The sequence below is a fragment of the Triticum aestivum genome, chromosome 1D (assembly GCF_018294505.1).
Source record: "Triticum aestivum cultivar Chinese Spring chromosome 1D, IWGSC CS RefSeq v2.1, whole genome shotgun sequence".
NCBI lineage: Eukaryota > Viridiplantae > Streptophyta > Magnoliopsida > Poales > Poaceae > Triticum > Triticum aestivum.
In genome coordinates, this window is record NC_057796.1 from 113692439 (window position 1) to 113706216 (window position 13778).

The 13778-nt window shown below is 45.8% G+C and overlaps 1 pseudogene; it reads left to right on the plus strand.

Annotated features, from left to right (window-relative positions):
* Window positions 1-9032: 9032 nt before the first annotated feature.
* LOC123180649 (glycerophosphodiester phosphodiesterase GDPD6-like) lies at window positions 9033-12258 on the plus strand (annotated as a pseudogene).
* The last annotated feature ends 1520 nt before the right edge of the window (window positions 12259-13778 follow it).

Below are 13778 nucleotides of genomic sequence, written 5' to 3' on the forward strand. Positions count from 1 at the left end.
GCAGGGGAGCGAGGGAGGCGCCCAAAGCTGTGTGTTGCTGCCCTCCCTCCCCCCCTTTATATAGGCCCCCTGGGGGGCGCCGGCCCTGGGAGATGGATCTCCAAGGGGGGGGCGGCGGCCAAGGGGGGGAAGGGGTTGCCTTGCCCCCCCAAGGCAAGGGGGAAGTCCCCCACCCTAGGGTTTGCAACCCTAGGCGCATGGGGGAAGGCCCATGGGGGGCGCCCAGCCCACTAGGGGCTGGTTCCCTTCCACTTTCAGCCCATGGGGCCCTCCGGGATAGGTGGCCCCACCCGGTGGACCCCCGGGACCCTTCCGGTGGTCCCGGTACAATACCGGTAGCCCCCGAAACTTTCCCGGTGGCCGAAACTTGACTTCCTATATATAATTCTTCACCTCCGGACCATTCGGAACCTCTCGTGACGTCCGGGATCTCATCCGGGACTCCGAATAAATTTCGGGTTTCCGCATACATATATCTCTACAACCCTAGCGTCACCGGACCTTAAGTGTGTAGACCCTACGGGTTCGGGAGACATGCAGACATGACCGAGACGCCTCTCCGGTCAATAACCAACAGCGGGATCTGGATACCCATGTTGGCTCCCACACGTTCCACGATGATCTCATCGGATGAACCACGGTGTCGAGGATTCAATCAATCCGTATGCAATTCCCTTTGCCAATCGGTATGTTACTTGCCCGAGATTCGATCGTCGGTATCCCAATACCTTGTTCAATCTCGTTACCGGCAAGTCTCTTTACTCGTACCGCAATGCATGATCCCGTGACTAACTCCTTAGTCACATTGAGCTCATTATGATGATGCATTACCGAGTGGGCCCAGAGATACCTCTCCGTCACACGGAGTGACAAATCCCAGTCTCGATCCGTGCCAACCCAACAGACACTTTCGGAGATACCCGTAGTGCACCTTTATAGTCACCCAGTTACGTTGTGACGTTTGGCACACCCAAAGCACTCCTACGGTATCCGGGAGTTGCACGATCTCATGGTCTAAGGAAAAGATACTTGACATTGGAAAAGCTCTAGCAAACGAAACTACACGATCTTTTATGCTATGCTTAGGATTGGGTCTTGTCCATCACATCATTCTCCTAATGATGTGATCCCGTTATCAATGACATCCAATGTCCATAGTCAGGAAACCATGACTATCTGTTGATCAACGAGCTAGTCAACTAGAGGCTTACTAGGGACACTTTGTGGTCTATGTATTCACACATGTATTACGATTTCCGGACAATACAATTATAGCATGAATAATAGACAATTACCATGAACAGAGAAATATAATAATAACCATTTATTATTGCCTCTAGGGCATATTTCCAACAGTCTCACACTTGCACTAGAGTCAATAATCTAGTTACATTGTGATGAATCGAACACCCATTGCGTCCTGATGTTGATCATGTTTTGCCCTAGGGAGAGGTTTAGTCAACGGATCTGCTACATTCAGGTCCGTGTGTACTTTACAAATATCTATGTCTCCATTTTGAACACTTTCACGAATGGAGTTGAAGCGACGCTTGATATGCCTGGTCTTCCTGTGAAACCTGGGCTCCTTCGCAAGGGCAATAGCTCCAGTGTTGTCACAGAAGAGAGTCATTGGGCCCGACGCATTGGGAATCACCCCTAGGTCGGTAATGAACTCCTTCGTCCAGACTGCTTCCTGTGCCGCCTCCGAGGCTGCCATGTACTCCGCTTCACATGTAGATCCCGCCACGACGCTTTGCTTGCAACTGCACCAGCTTACTGCTCCTCCATTCAAAATATACACGTATCCGGTCTGTGACTTCGAGTCATCCAGATCTGTGTCGAAGCTAGCGTCGACGTAACCCTTTACGACGAGCTCTTCGTCACCTCCATAAACGAGAAACATATCCTTAGTCCTCTTCAGGTACTTCAGGATATTCTTGACCGCTGTCCAGTGTTCCTTGCCGGGATTACTTTGGTACCTTCCTACCAAACTTACGGCAAGGTTTACATCAGGTCTGGTACACAACATGGCATACATAATAGACCCTATGGCCGAGGCATAGGGGATGACACTCATCTCTTCTATATCTTCTGCCGTGGTCGGGCATTGAGCCGTGCTCAATTGCACACCTTGCAATACAGGCAAGAACCCCTTCTTGGACTGATCCATACTGAACTTCTTCAATATCTTGTCAAGGTATGTACTCTGTGAAAGACCAATGAGGCGTCTTGATCTATCTCTATAGATTTTGATGCCTAATATATAAGCAGCTTCTCCAAGGTCCTTCATTGAAAAACACTTATTCAAATAGGCCTTTATACTTTCCAAGAATTCTATATCATTTCCCATCAATAGTATGTCATCCACATATAATATGAGAAATGCTACAGAGCTCCCACTCACTTTCTTGTAAACACAGGCTTCTCCATAAGTCTGTGTAAACCCAAACGCTTTGATCATCTCATCAAAGCGAATGTTCCAACTCCGAGATGCTTGCACCAGCCCATAGATTGAGCGCTGGAGCTTGCACACTTTTTTAGCATTCTTAGGATCGACAAAACCTTCCGGCTGCATCATATACAACTCTTCCTTAAGGAAGCCGTTAAGGAATGCCGTTTTGACGTCCATCTGCCATATCTCATAATCATAGTATGCGGAAATTGCTAACATGATTCGGACGGACTTCAGCTTTGCTACGGGTGAGAAAGTCTCATCGTAGTCAACCCCTTGAACTTGTCGATAACCCTTAGCGACAAGTCGAGCTTTGTAGATGGTCACATTACCATCCGCGTCCGTCTTCTTCTTAAAGATCCATTTGTTTTCTATGGCTCGCCGCTCATCGGGCAAGTCAGTCAAAGTCCATACTTTGTTTTCATACATGGATTCTATCTCGGAATTCATGGCTTCTAGCCATTTGTCGGAATCCGGGCCCGCCATCGCTTCTTCATAGTTTGAAGGTTCACCGTTGTCTAACAACATGATTTCCAGGACAGGGTTGCCGTACCACTCTGGTGCGGAACGTGTCCTTGTGGACCTACGAAGTTCAGTAACTTGATCTGAAGCTTCATGATCATCATCATTAACTTCCTCCCCAGTCGGTGTAGGCACCACAGGAACATTTTCCTGCGCTGCGCTACTTTCCGGTTCGGAAGGGGTGACTATCACCTCATCAAGTTCCACTTTCCTCCCACTCAATTCTTTCGAGAGAAACTCCTTCTCCAGAAAGGACCCGTTCTTGGCAACGAAGATCTTGCCTTCGGATCTGAGGTAGAAGGTATATCCAATAGTTTCCTTAGGGTATCCTATGAAGACACATTTTTCCGATTTGGGTTCGAGCTTTTCAGGTTGAAGTTTCTTGACATAAGCATCGCATCCCCAAACTTTTAGAAACGACAGCTTAGGTTTCTTCCTAAACCATAATTCATACGGTGTCGTCTCAACGGATTTCGACGGAGCCCAATTTAAAGTGAATGCGGCAGTCTCTAAAGCATAACCCCAAAATGAGAGCGGTAAATCGGTAAGAGACATCATAGATCGCACCATATCCAATAGAGTGCGATTACGACGTTCGGACACACCATTTCTCTGAGGTGTTCCAGGCGGCGTGAGTTGTGAAACTATTCCACATTTCCTTAAGTGTGTACCAAATTCGTGACTTAAATATTCTCCACCACGATCTGATCGTAAGAATTTTATTTTTCTGTCACGTTGATTCTCAACTTCACTCTGAAATTCTTTGAACTTTTCAAAGGTTTCAGACTTGTGTTTCATCAGGTAGACATATCCATATCTACTTAAATCATCAGTGAGAGTGAGAACATAACGATATCCTCCGCGAGCCTCAACACTCATTGGGCCACACACATCGGTATGTATGATTTCCAATAAGTTGGTTGCTCGCTCCATTGTTCCGGAGAACGGAGTCTTGGTCATCTTACCCATGAGGCATGGTTCGCACGTGTCAAATGATTCGTAATCAAGAGACTCCAAAAGTCCATCAGCATGGAGCTTCTTCATGCGCTTGACACCAATGTGACCAAGGCGGTAGTGCCACAAGTATGTGGGACTATCGTTATCAACTATCTTTTGGTATTCACACTATGAACATGTGTAACATCACGTTCGAGATTCATCAAAAATAAACCATTGACCAGCGGGGCATGACCATAAAACATATCTCTTAAATAAATAGAACAACCATTATTCTCGGATTTAAATGAGTAGCCATCTCGAATTAAACGAGATCCAGACACAATGTTCATGCTCAAAGCTGGCACTAAATAACAATTATTGAGGTTTAAAACTAATCCCGTGGGTAGATGCAGAGGTAGCGTGCCGATGGCGATCACATCGACCTTGGAACCATTCCCGACGCGCATCGTCACCTCGTCCTTTGCCAGTCTCCGTTTATTCCGTAGTTCCTGCTTTGAGTTACAAATATGAGCAACCGCACCGGTATCAAATACCCAGGAGCTACTACGAGTACTGGTAAGGTACACATCAATTACTTGTATATCATATATACCTTGGGTATTGCCGGCCTTCTTCTTGTCCGCTAAATATTTGGGGCAGTTCCGCTTCCAGTGACCACTTCCCTTGCAATAAAAGCACTCAGTCCCGGGCTTGGGTCCATTCTTTGACTTCTTCCCAGTAACTGGTTTACCGGGCGCGGCAACTCCCTTGCCGTCCTTTTTGAAGTTCTTCTTACCCTTGCCCTTCTTGAACTTAGTGGTTTTATTCACCATCAACACTTGATGTTCTTTTCTGATCTCCCCTTCTGCTGATTTCAGCATTGAATATACCTCGGGAATGGTCTTTTCCATCCCCTGCATATTGTAGTTCATCACAAAGCTCTTGTAGCTTGGTGGAAGCGACTGGAGGATTCTGTCAATGACCGCATCATCCGGGAGATTAACTCCCAGCTGAGACAAGCGGTTGTGCAACCCAGACATTCTGAGTATGTGCTCACTAACAGAACTGTTCTCCTCCATTTTACAGCTGAAGAACTTGTCGGAGACATCATATCTCTCGACCCGGGCATGAGCTTGAAAAACCAGTTTCAGCTCCTCGAACATCTCATATGCTCCATGTTTCTCAAAACGCTTTTGGAGACCCGGTTCTAAGCTGTAAAGCATGCCGCACTGAACGAGGGAGTAATCATCAGCACGTGATTGCCAAGCGTTCATAACGTCTTGGTTCTGTGGGATTGGTGCATCACCTAGCGGTGCTTCTAAGACATAATCTTTCTTGGCTACTATGAGGATGAGCCTCAGGTTCCGGACCCAGTCCGTATAGTTGCTGCCATCATCTTTCAGCTTGGTTTTCTCTAGGAACGCGTTGAATTTGAGGACAACGTTGGCCATTTGATCTACAATACATAGTGTAAAGATTTTAGACTAAGTTCATGATAATTGAGTTCATCTAATCAAATATATTTAATGAACTCCCACTCAGATAGACATCCCTCTAGTCATCTAAGTGAAACATGATCCGAGCTTAACTAGGCCGTGTCCGATCATCACGTGAGAAGGACTAGTCAAGATCGGTGAACATCTCCATGTTGATCGTATCTTCTATACGACTCATGCTCGACCTTTCGGTCCTCCGTGTTCCGAGGCCATGTCTGTACATGCTAGGCTCGTCAAGTCAACCTAAGTGTATTGCGTGTGTTCCGAGGCCATGTCTATACTTGCTAGGCTCGTCAACACCCGTTGTATTCGAACGTTAGAATCTATCACACCCGATCATCACGTGGTGCTTCGAAACAACGAACCTTCGCAACGGTGCACAGTTAGGGTGAACACTTTCTTGAAATTATTATAAGGGATCATATTACTTACTACCGTCGTTCTAAGCAAATAAGATGCAAAAACATGATAAACATCACATGCAATCAAATAGTGACATGATATGGCCAATATCATCATGCTCCTTTGATCTCCATCTTCGGGGCACCATGATCATCTTCGTCACCGGCATGACACCATGATCTCCATCATCATGATCTCCATCATTGTGTCTTCATGAAGTCGTCACGCCAACGATTACTTCTACTTCTATGGCTAACCCGTTTAGCAACAAAGTAAAGTAATTTACATGGCGTTATTCAATGACACGCAGGTCATGCAAAATAATAAAGACAACTCCTATGGCTCCTGCCGGTTGTCATACTCATCGACATGCAAGTCGTGATTCCTATTACAAGAATATGATCAATCTCATACATCACATATATCATTCATCACATCTTCTGGCCATATCATATCACATAGCACTTGCTGCAAAAACAAGTTAGACTCTTCTAATTGTTGTTGCAAGTTTTTACGTGGTTTGTAGGTTTCTAGCAAGAACGTTTCTTACCTACGTATGACCACAACGTGATTTGCCAATTTCTATTTACCCTTCATAAGGACCCTTTTCATCGAATCCGTTCCGACTAAAGTAGGAGAGACAGACACCCGCTAGCCACCTTATGCAACTAGTGCATGTCAATCGGTGGAACCTGTCTCACGTAAGTGTACGTGTAAGGTCGGTCTGGGCCGCTTCATCCTACAATACCGCCGAAACAAGAAAAGACTAGTAGCGGCAAGAAGAATTGGCAAACTCAACGCCCACAACTGCTTTGTGTTCTACTCGTGCATAGTAACTACGCATAGGCCTGGCTCATGATGCCACTGTTGGGAATCGTAGCATAATTTAAAATTTTCCTACGCTCACCAAGATGCATCTATGGAGTATACTAGCAACGAGGGGAAGGGAGTGCATCTACATACCCTTGTAGATCGCGAGCGGAAGCGTTCCAATGAACGTGGATGACGGAGTCGTACTCGCCGTGATCCAAATCACCGATGATCGAGTGCCGAACGGACGGCACCTCCGCGTTCAACACACGTACGGTGCAGCGACGTTTCCTCCTTCTTGATCCAGCAAGGGGGAAGGAGAGGTTGATGGAGATCCAACAGCACGACGGCGTGGTGGTGGATGTAGCGGGTCTCCGGCAGGGCTTCGCCGAGCTTCTGCGAGAGAGAGAGAGAGGTGTTGCAGGGGAGGAGGGAGGCGCCCAAAGCTGTGTGTTGCTGCCCTCCCTCCCCCCCTTTATATAGGCCCCCTGGGGGGGGGCGCCGGCCCTGGGAGATGGGATCTCCAAGGGGGGGCGGCGGCCAAAGGGGGGGAAGGGGTTGCCTTGCCCCCCAAGGCAAGGGGGAAGTCCCCCCACCCTAGGGTTGGCAACCCTAGGCGCATGGGGGAAGGCCCATGGGGGGCGCCCAGCCCACTAGGGGCTGGTTCCCTTCCACTTTCAGCCCATGGGGCCCTCCGGGATAGGTGGCCCCACCCGGTGGACCCCCGGGACCCTTCCGGTGGTCCCGGTACAATACCGGTAGCCCCCGAAACTTTCCCGGTGGCCGAAACTTGACTTCCTATATATAATTCTTCACCTCCGGACCATTCCGGAACCTCTCGTGACGTCCGGGATCTCATCCGGGACTCCGAATAAATTTCGGGTTTCCGCATACATATATCTCTACAACCCTAGCGTCACCGGACCTTAAGTGTGTAGACCCTACGGGTTCGGGAGACATGCAGACATGACCGAGACGCCTCTCCGGTCAATAACCAACAGCGGGATCTGGATACCCATATTGGCTCCCACACGTTCCACGATGATCTCATCGGATGAACCACGGTGTCGAGGATTCAATCAATCCGTATGCAATTCCCTTTGCCAATCGGTATGTTACTTGCCCGAGATTCGATCGTCGGTATCCCAATACCTTGTTCAATCTCGTTACCGGCAAGTCTCTTTACTCGTACCGCAATGCATGATCCCGTGACTAACTCCTTAGTCACATTGAGCTCATTATGATGATGCATTACCGAGTGGGCCCAGAGATACCTCTCCGTCACACGGAGTGACAAATCCCAGTCTCGATCCGTGCCAACCCAACAGACACTTTCGGAGATACCCGTAGTGCACCTTTATAGTCACCCAGTTACGTTGTGACGTTTGGCACACCCAAAGCACTCCTACGGTATCCGGGAGTTGCACGATCTCATGGTCTAAGGAAAAGATACTTGACATTGGAAAAGCTCTAGCAAACGAAACTACACGATCTTTTATGCTATGCTTAGGATTGGGTCTTGTCCATCACATCATTCTCCTAATGATGTGATCCCGTTATCAATGACATCCAATGTCCATAGTCAGGAAACCATGACTATCTGTTGATCAACGAGCTAGTCAACTAGAGGCTTACTAGGGACACTTTGTGGTCTATGTATTCACACATGTATTACGATTTCCGGACAATACAATTATAGCATTAATAATAGACAATTACCATGAACAAAGAAATATAATAATAACCATTTATTATTGCCTCTAGGGCATATTTCCAACACTTATTTGGGTTAGTTTTCCTTGGGACCACTAAAAAAATACAATTTTCTCTCGCTCTCCCCGCAGCAGCTTCCTGCCCACTTCCTTGAAGCTTCTCGTCCTCTCCCTCACTCCCTCTCGCACCGCTCGTGAAGGCGCCTCGCCGTATCCGCGCTCCCGTCTGCCGCCGGTAAGCATCCCCGCCCTATCCTCCCATTCCAACCCCCTCGTCTCCCTGCGGCCCGTCCGCCCGCCGATAAGTAGTCGCGGCTTCTTGCGCGGCCCGTCCCCGTTGACCTCGGCCAGCGCGACTCCTTGCGCAGGGACGGCGGATTCGGTCGGCGTGCTGCGTGAGAGGCCAGCGCGGCTCCTTGCCGGGCGCGTCCCCATCTGCCTCGGCCAGGGCTCGCTCCGCCAAATCCGGCAGGTAATAGGGTTCAAAGTAGCCAAATAATTAAGAAAGATCATTTATTGTCAATCTAATCCTGCCATCCAAACACCTCTTTGGTTTAGAATTAGTTCAGGATTGGTTCAGGTTTAGAATATAACTCTAACCTCTAACTGAGTTAGAGTATTCAAACAGGGCCATATTCTCCTAAGATGCGTTAACCGCTGAAATCGTTGACTGACAGCAAACTTGTCGATACCGGCAACCCTGCTGTACCGCGGCGTCGGGCGACGACTCTGCGACAGGTACGGGCTACGGGATAGTCAGTCACCCCGTTTGTCCAGTGTGAATTCCAACTCCAGTCTGACTTCATCTCCTTTCGAAACAAGCAGCAGAAATGCAGGGGTAGAAGCTCACGCCATGTCCAAATCCAAATCCAAATAGCTTCGCCTCCGATATGTGGAGGATCCTACTCTGATAGGAGGAGAAGGAAGCAAAAGAGGGAGGCAGCAGAAGCACCATGGTTTCCCTCTGTAAGTACCACACCATGGCTTCTCTCTCTTTCTCTCTCTCTCTCTCTCTCTTATAGAATAGCGCCGATGTATGTTTTTAATCTCGACTTGATCTGAATTTTAATCTTTGACATAAGCTAAGCTCGACTTGATCTGAATTTGATGATCTTACTATTTTGAATCTCGGAGTAGCGCAACTTCATATGACAAAGATGGATTCTGTATCAATCGTCAGACTCTTCAGCACTAATACTACTTAGCTTCAAGATCCTGTAAACTGAATGCATTCTCTGACAGGGCACACCTCCTTCATTGTCCTTGTGCTCCTATTCCTTGGAGGATCCCATGCCAACCCAGCCGCCCGCCGCCACGGTCAGCTGGATGTAAACCACAAGAAGCAGCCACTACAGACATCCAGACCTTACAACATTGCCCACAGGGGTTCCAATGGCGAAATACCCGAAGAGACAGCTGCGGCATATTTGGTAACCAGCAATTTACTCCTGCAATTACCTGTCCTTCCTTCTATGCTGTATCAGATTTAGATGGATATATATTCTAGTGTCAAGTCAAATTCAACTGTATTGATTATTTATGCTAATGATCCACAATAACCAAGAAGGTTATAATCTACTCATTATTATTTATTATATTAATATTATATATTATATATTTATTATTATATACTTATAAAAGCACGAGTTCGGTGAATCCAAATGATCCGAGCCATCCAACCACCTATATCCAACGTCTCACGCTGATCCAATGATGTATTCATCACATCATCAACAATTTTGAAACATATTAGTTGCGCTAATCTTAATTAAAAATGACATTAATTGTATTAAATCAATTAATCTTGGAATAAACACTAATTGTAGTTAATGTTGGAAATAATATTACGGTCAAACTGGATGTGCGTGCACGTACACGATTAGTAGTACTATAATTTTAGGGCAGCACAATCACATGCCCAACCATAATGAAAGGAGGTGTATGTTGAAGCAATACCCCGAAGATCATGTCATGTCCAGATTATTAGGCTGTTATTATACTGATGGAGATTCTCTGAAGACTAAATCCAATATCTTAATGCAAACCTGAATATACATATGCATTGTTTATGGCAGAGGGCAATCGAGGAAGGTGCAGACTTCATAGAGACTGATATACTTGCATCAAAGGACGGACATCTGATATGTTTCCATGATGTAATCCTGGATGCCACGACGGACATCGCGAACCGTACCGAGTTTGCTGGCAGGAAGAGAACTTATGATGTCCAGGGATTTAAGTTGACTGGGTGGTTTATCGGTATGCGACACCATGTCTGAAGCTTCTTTTCTTGCTCTTCTATTTCTGACATTTTTGGCTGTGAATCTAGTTTAACTTTTGGAGTTCTTCTTGCTTCCAGTGGATTTTACTTTAAGAGAACTGAAATCACTGAGGGTGAAACAGCGCTACAATTTCAGGGATCAACAGTATAATTGTATAACTTTTGTCTTCTCTATCTCTCGCTTTTTCATATTGCATTCTGCTTTCTTAAATACTGCTCACAACTCATCACTAATGAAATAAAATACAGTATAACTCGGATGCCTTGATTTGCATAAATTGCTACTTAAATGTCCCTATAAATATATAATCCCCTTTCCCTTTGCAACTGCTAATAATGTTCTCCTACTATGTTGCAGGGAAGTACAATATTCTTACATTTGATGAGTTTATCTTGATTGCACTTCATGCTGACAGGGTGGTCGGAATATACCCAGAGATCAAGAATCCTATTTTCATCAACCAGCATGTAGGTGATTTTAACCTGACCAACTCCTGAGGACACTTTGTTTGTTTAAGAATGAACCAACTTTAATATCTACCAATTTTTTGACCTTTTCCACAATATGATTACTAAACAAACATGCAGGTCAAGTGGTCAGGCGGTAAGAAGTTTGAGGACAAGTTTGTCGGGACGCTTCTCAAGTATGGCTACAAAGGCAAATATATGTCTAAAGATTGGCTCAAGAAGCCACTATTCATCCAATCCTTTGCTCCAACTTCACTAATTTACATCTCAAACATGACAAATGCTCCAAAACTGCTTCTAATATACGACACCACAGTTCCAACTCAAGATACCAACCAGGTAAGATCAGCAGTAAGCACTACCTTTTTTTCCTACCAAGTTCATCACCCGAAAAACTCCTAGTTTTCAAAGACCATTTATAACCTGCAGTCATACTATGAGATAACGTCGAACGGCTATCTCGCGTTCATAAGGAAGTATGTAATTGGGATTGGGCCATGGAAGGATACAATTATCCCCCCAAAGAATAACCATCTAGGCCTTGCAACCGATCTTGTGGCACGGGCACACGCTCTGAATCTTCAGGTGAGCAACACATTTCTCTCTTTTATATATGTACATATATACATATGTCAGGTCTTAGATGACAGTACCATGCTGAATCATGGTGGCGTTGTAGGTGCATCCATACACATTCAGAAATGAGAACTCCTTCCTGCACTTCAACTTCCATCAAGACCCTTATGCTGAATATGAGTACTGGCTCAAAGAGATTGGAGTCGACGCGCTGTTCACCGATTTCACCGGCAGCTTGCACAAGTACCAGGAGTGGACAGCTCCACACCAAAAGAAGGAAAAGAAGTGCAGAGGAACTCCTGCATGAGATCGCCAACACGCTGAAGGTTGATGTTCACTAACCTTAGGTTGCCAAGTCTGTATACCTCCTCCCTTTCAGGAGCTATTTCATTTTTGTCAGTACCGAGAAAATGAACTGGTTAATACCATTCTATGTAATTGTTTCCAATAAATCACGGGAAGTGCCAACTGTAGAGCATCATAGAGTTCGAAAAAAATTCATTTGGTGAAAATTTTCTTTCCATTTCTGCGGGACATGCCAACGATTTTTAACATGGATAATTAGGTGTGCGGTCTTATTTGTTGCCTACTAACCTTGAATAAGGGTCACTCTTCCTTGCAAACAAAAAAATGTGTGCATGATCTAACTTCCACTGTTATTGTAGCGATTTCTGAAGATATCCTACTGCTTTTTCCCTTGAAGTTCTTTCTGGCTGCCTCGCTCCATATGCAAAGCCATCCTCCAAGTTTGGGTGCAGGGTTTCGCACCATCACCCCTATTTTGGGTGTGTTTCTTTTTATCCTCCTTTCTCCCTTTTTTTTTGGCTGGAATAGGCAAAGGTGTGGTGCTTTCTCAGATCCTCAATAACCCCTTCCACAACTTTCCAAGGCGTATGACAACATATAATGCTGTTGTGGCTTTTTTTTTTGGAGAAAAGGTTGCTACGTGTTCATAATAAGAATATGCGGTTACAACACCACACGTACACCCAACGAAGACAAAGCGAAAAGAACATTTGTCCCGGTAAAATTGCAGAAAGGACCTCAAAATAAAAAATAATACAATCAAGTCCTTGGAGATTCCTCTGCACAGAAAAGCAACCATCCACCATCGTCACCCAGTGTCGACGAAATACCGCCGGAGTGGAAGGAGATGAACATCCATCACAACCAAATCCGAAGGAGCACCATCGCAACCAAAGTCGCTTTGTGAGCCGAAGAACATGTCCACCACGAATGGTAGAACAATTTCCAATGTGACACGTGAAAGCCTATGATAGAGTGGAATGGCATTATTTGGAAGATGGGCTTTAGTTTTATCCGGCTGATTACGAAATGTGTGTCTTCAGTCAGATTTTTGGTGCAAGTGAAAGGTGAGTTACTGCCGCATTTAACCCCTTCATGAGATTGCGGCGGGAGATCCCATGTCACCATTTTCTTTTCCTACTGTGTGCCGAATGACTCACTTCCTTGCTCAATTCATATGGTGGTGCGTATGTGGAAAGGGGTATTCGAGTCTTTTTTACTATAAACAGTAGGGTAAACACCCCACTGCATTTTTTATAAATAATGAGCATAGAGTGTAGGGTATTCGAGTTTCAGTGAGATCACCGTGGGTATATCACTTGCTTTTTGCTGATGATAGTCTGATCTTCATCAGTGCAAATATTCATAGTGCGGACAGACTTAATGAGATCCTCCAGATTTATGCAATCTGTTCAGGTCAAAGTGCTGATAAACTGAAGGGTGCAGTTTTCTTGAGCGCCAACTTGCCAAGGAATGTGCGACAGATTGTGAAACAGAGGCTGGGTATTCTAGTCGTGGTCTTCAGTGATAGATATATGGGTCTCCCCACAGTTGTGGCCTGTGGGTAGAATCACCAGTGGCACCTTTGATCATAGGGTGAATTCCATATATGCCACTCAAAATTTGCCTTATCCCCATATGACCCCGCTCCATAAATTTGGCGCCGAGGCCCGAGTATTGGCCTCAAGATCAGATCACTGCACGAACCTCATCACGTCCCATCAACCTCATGAACTCTCATCGCAATGATCTTTCCGTTTTGGCACCGATCCTTGCCAAAATTCGAGAGTTATCTTCATATTTTACTCTTTTTG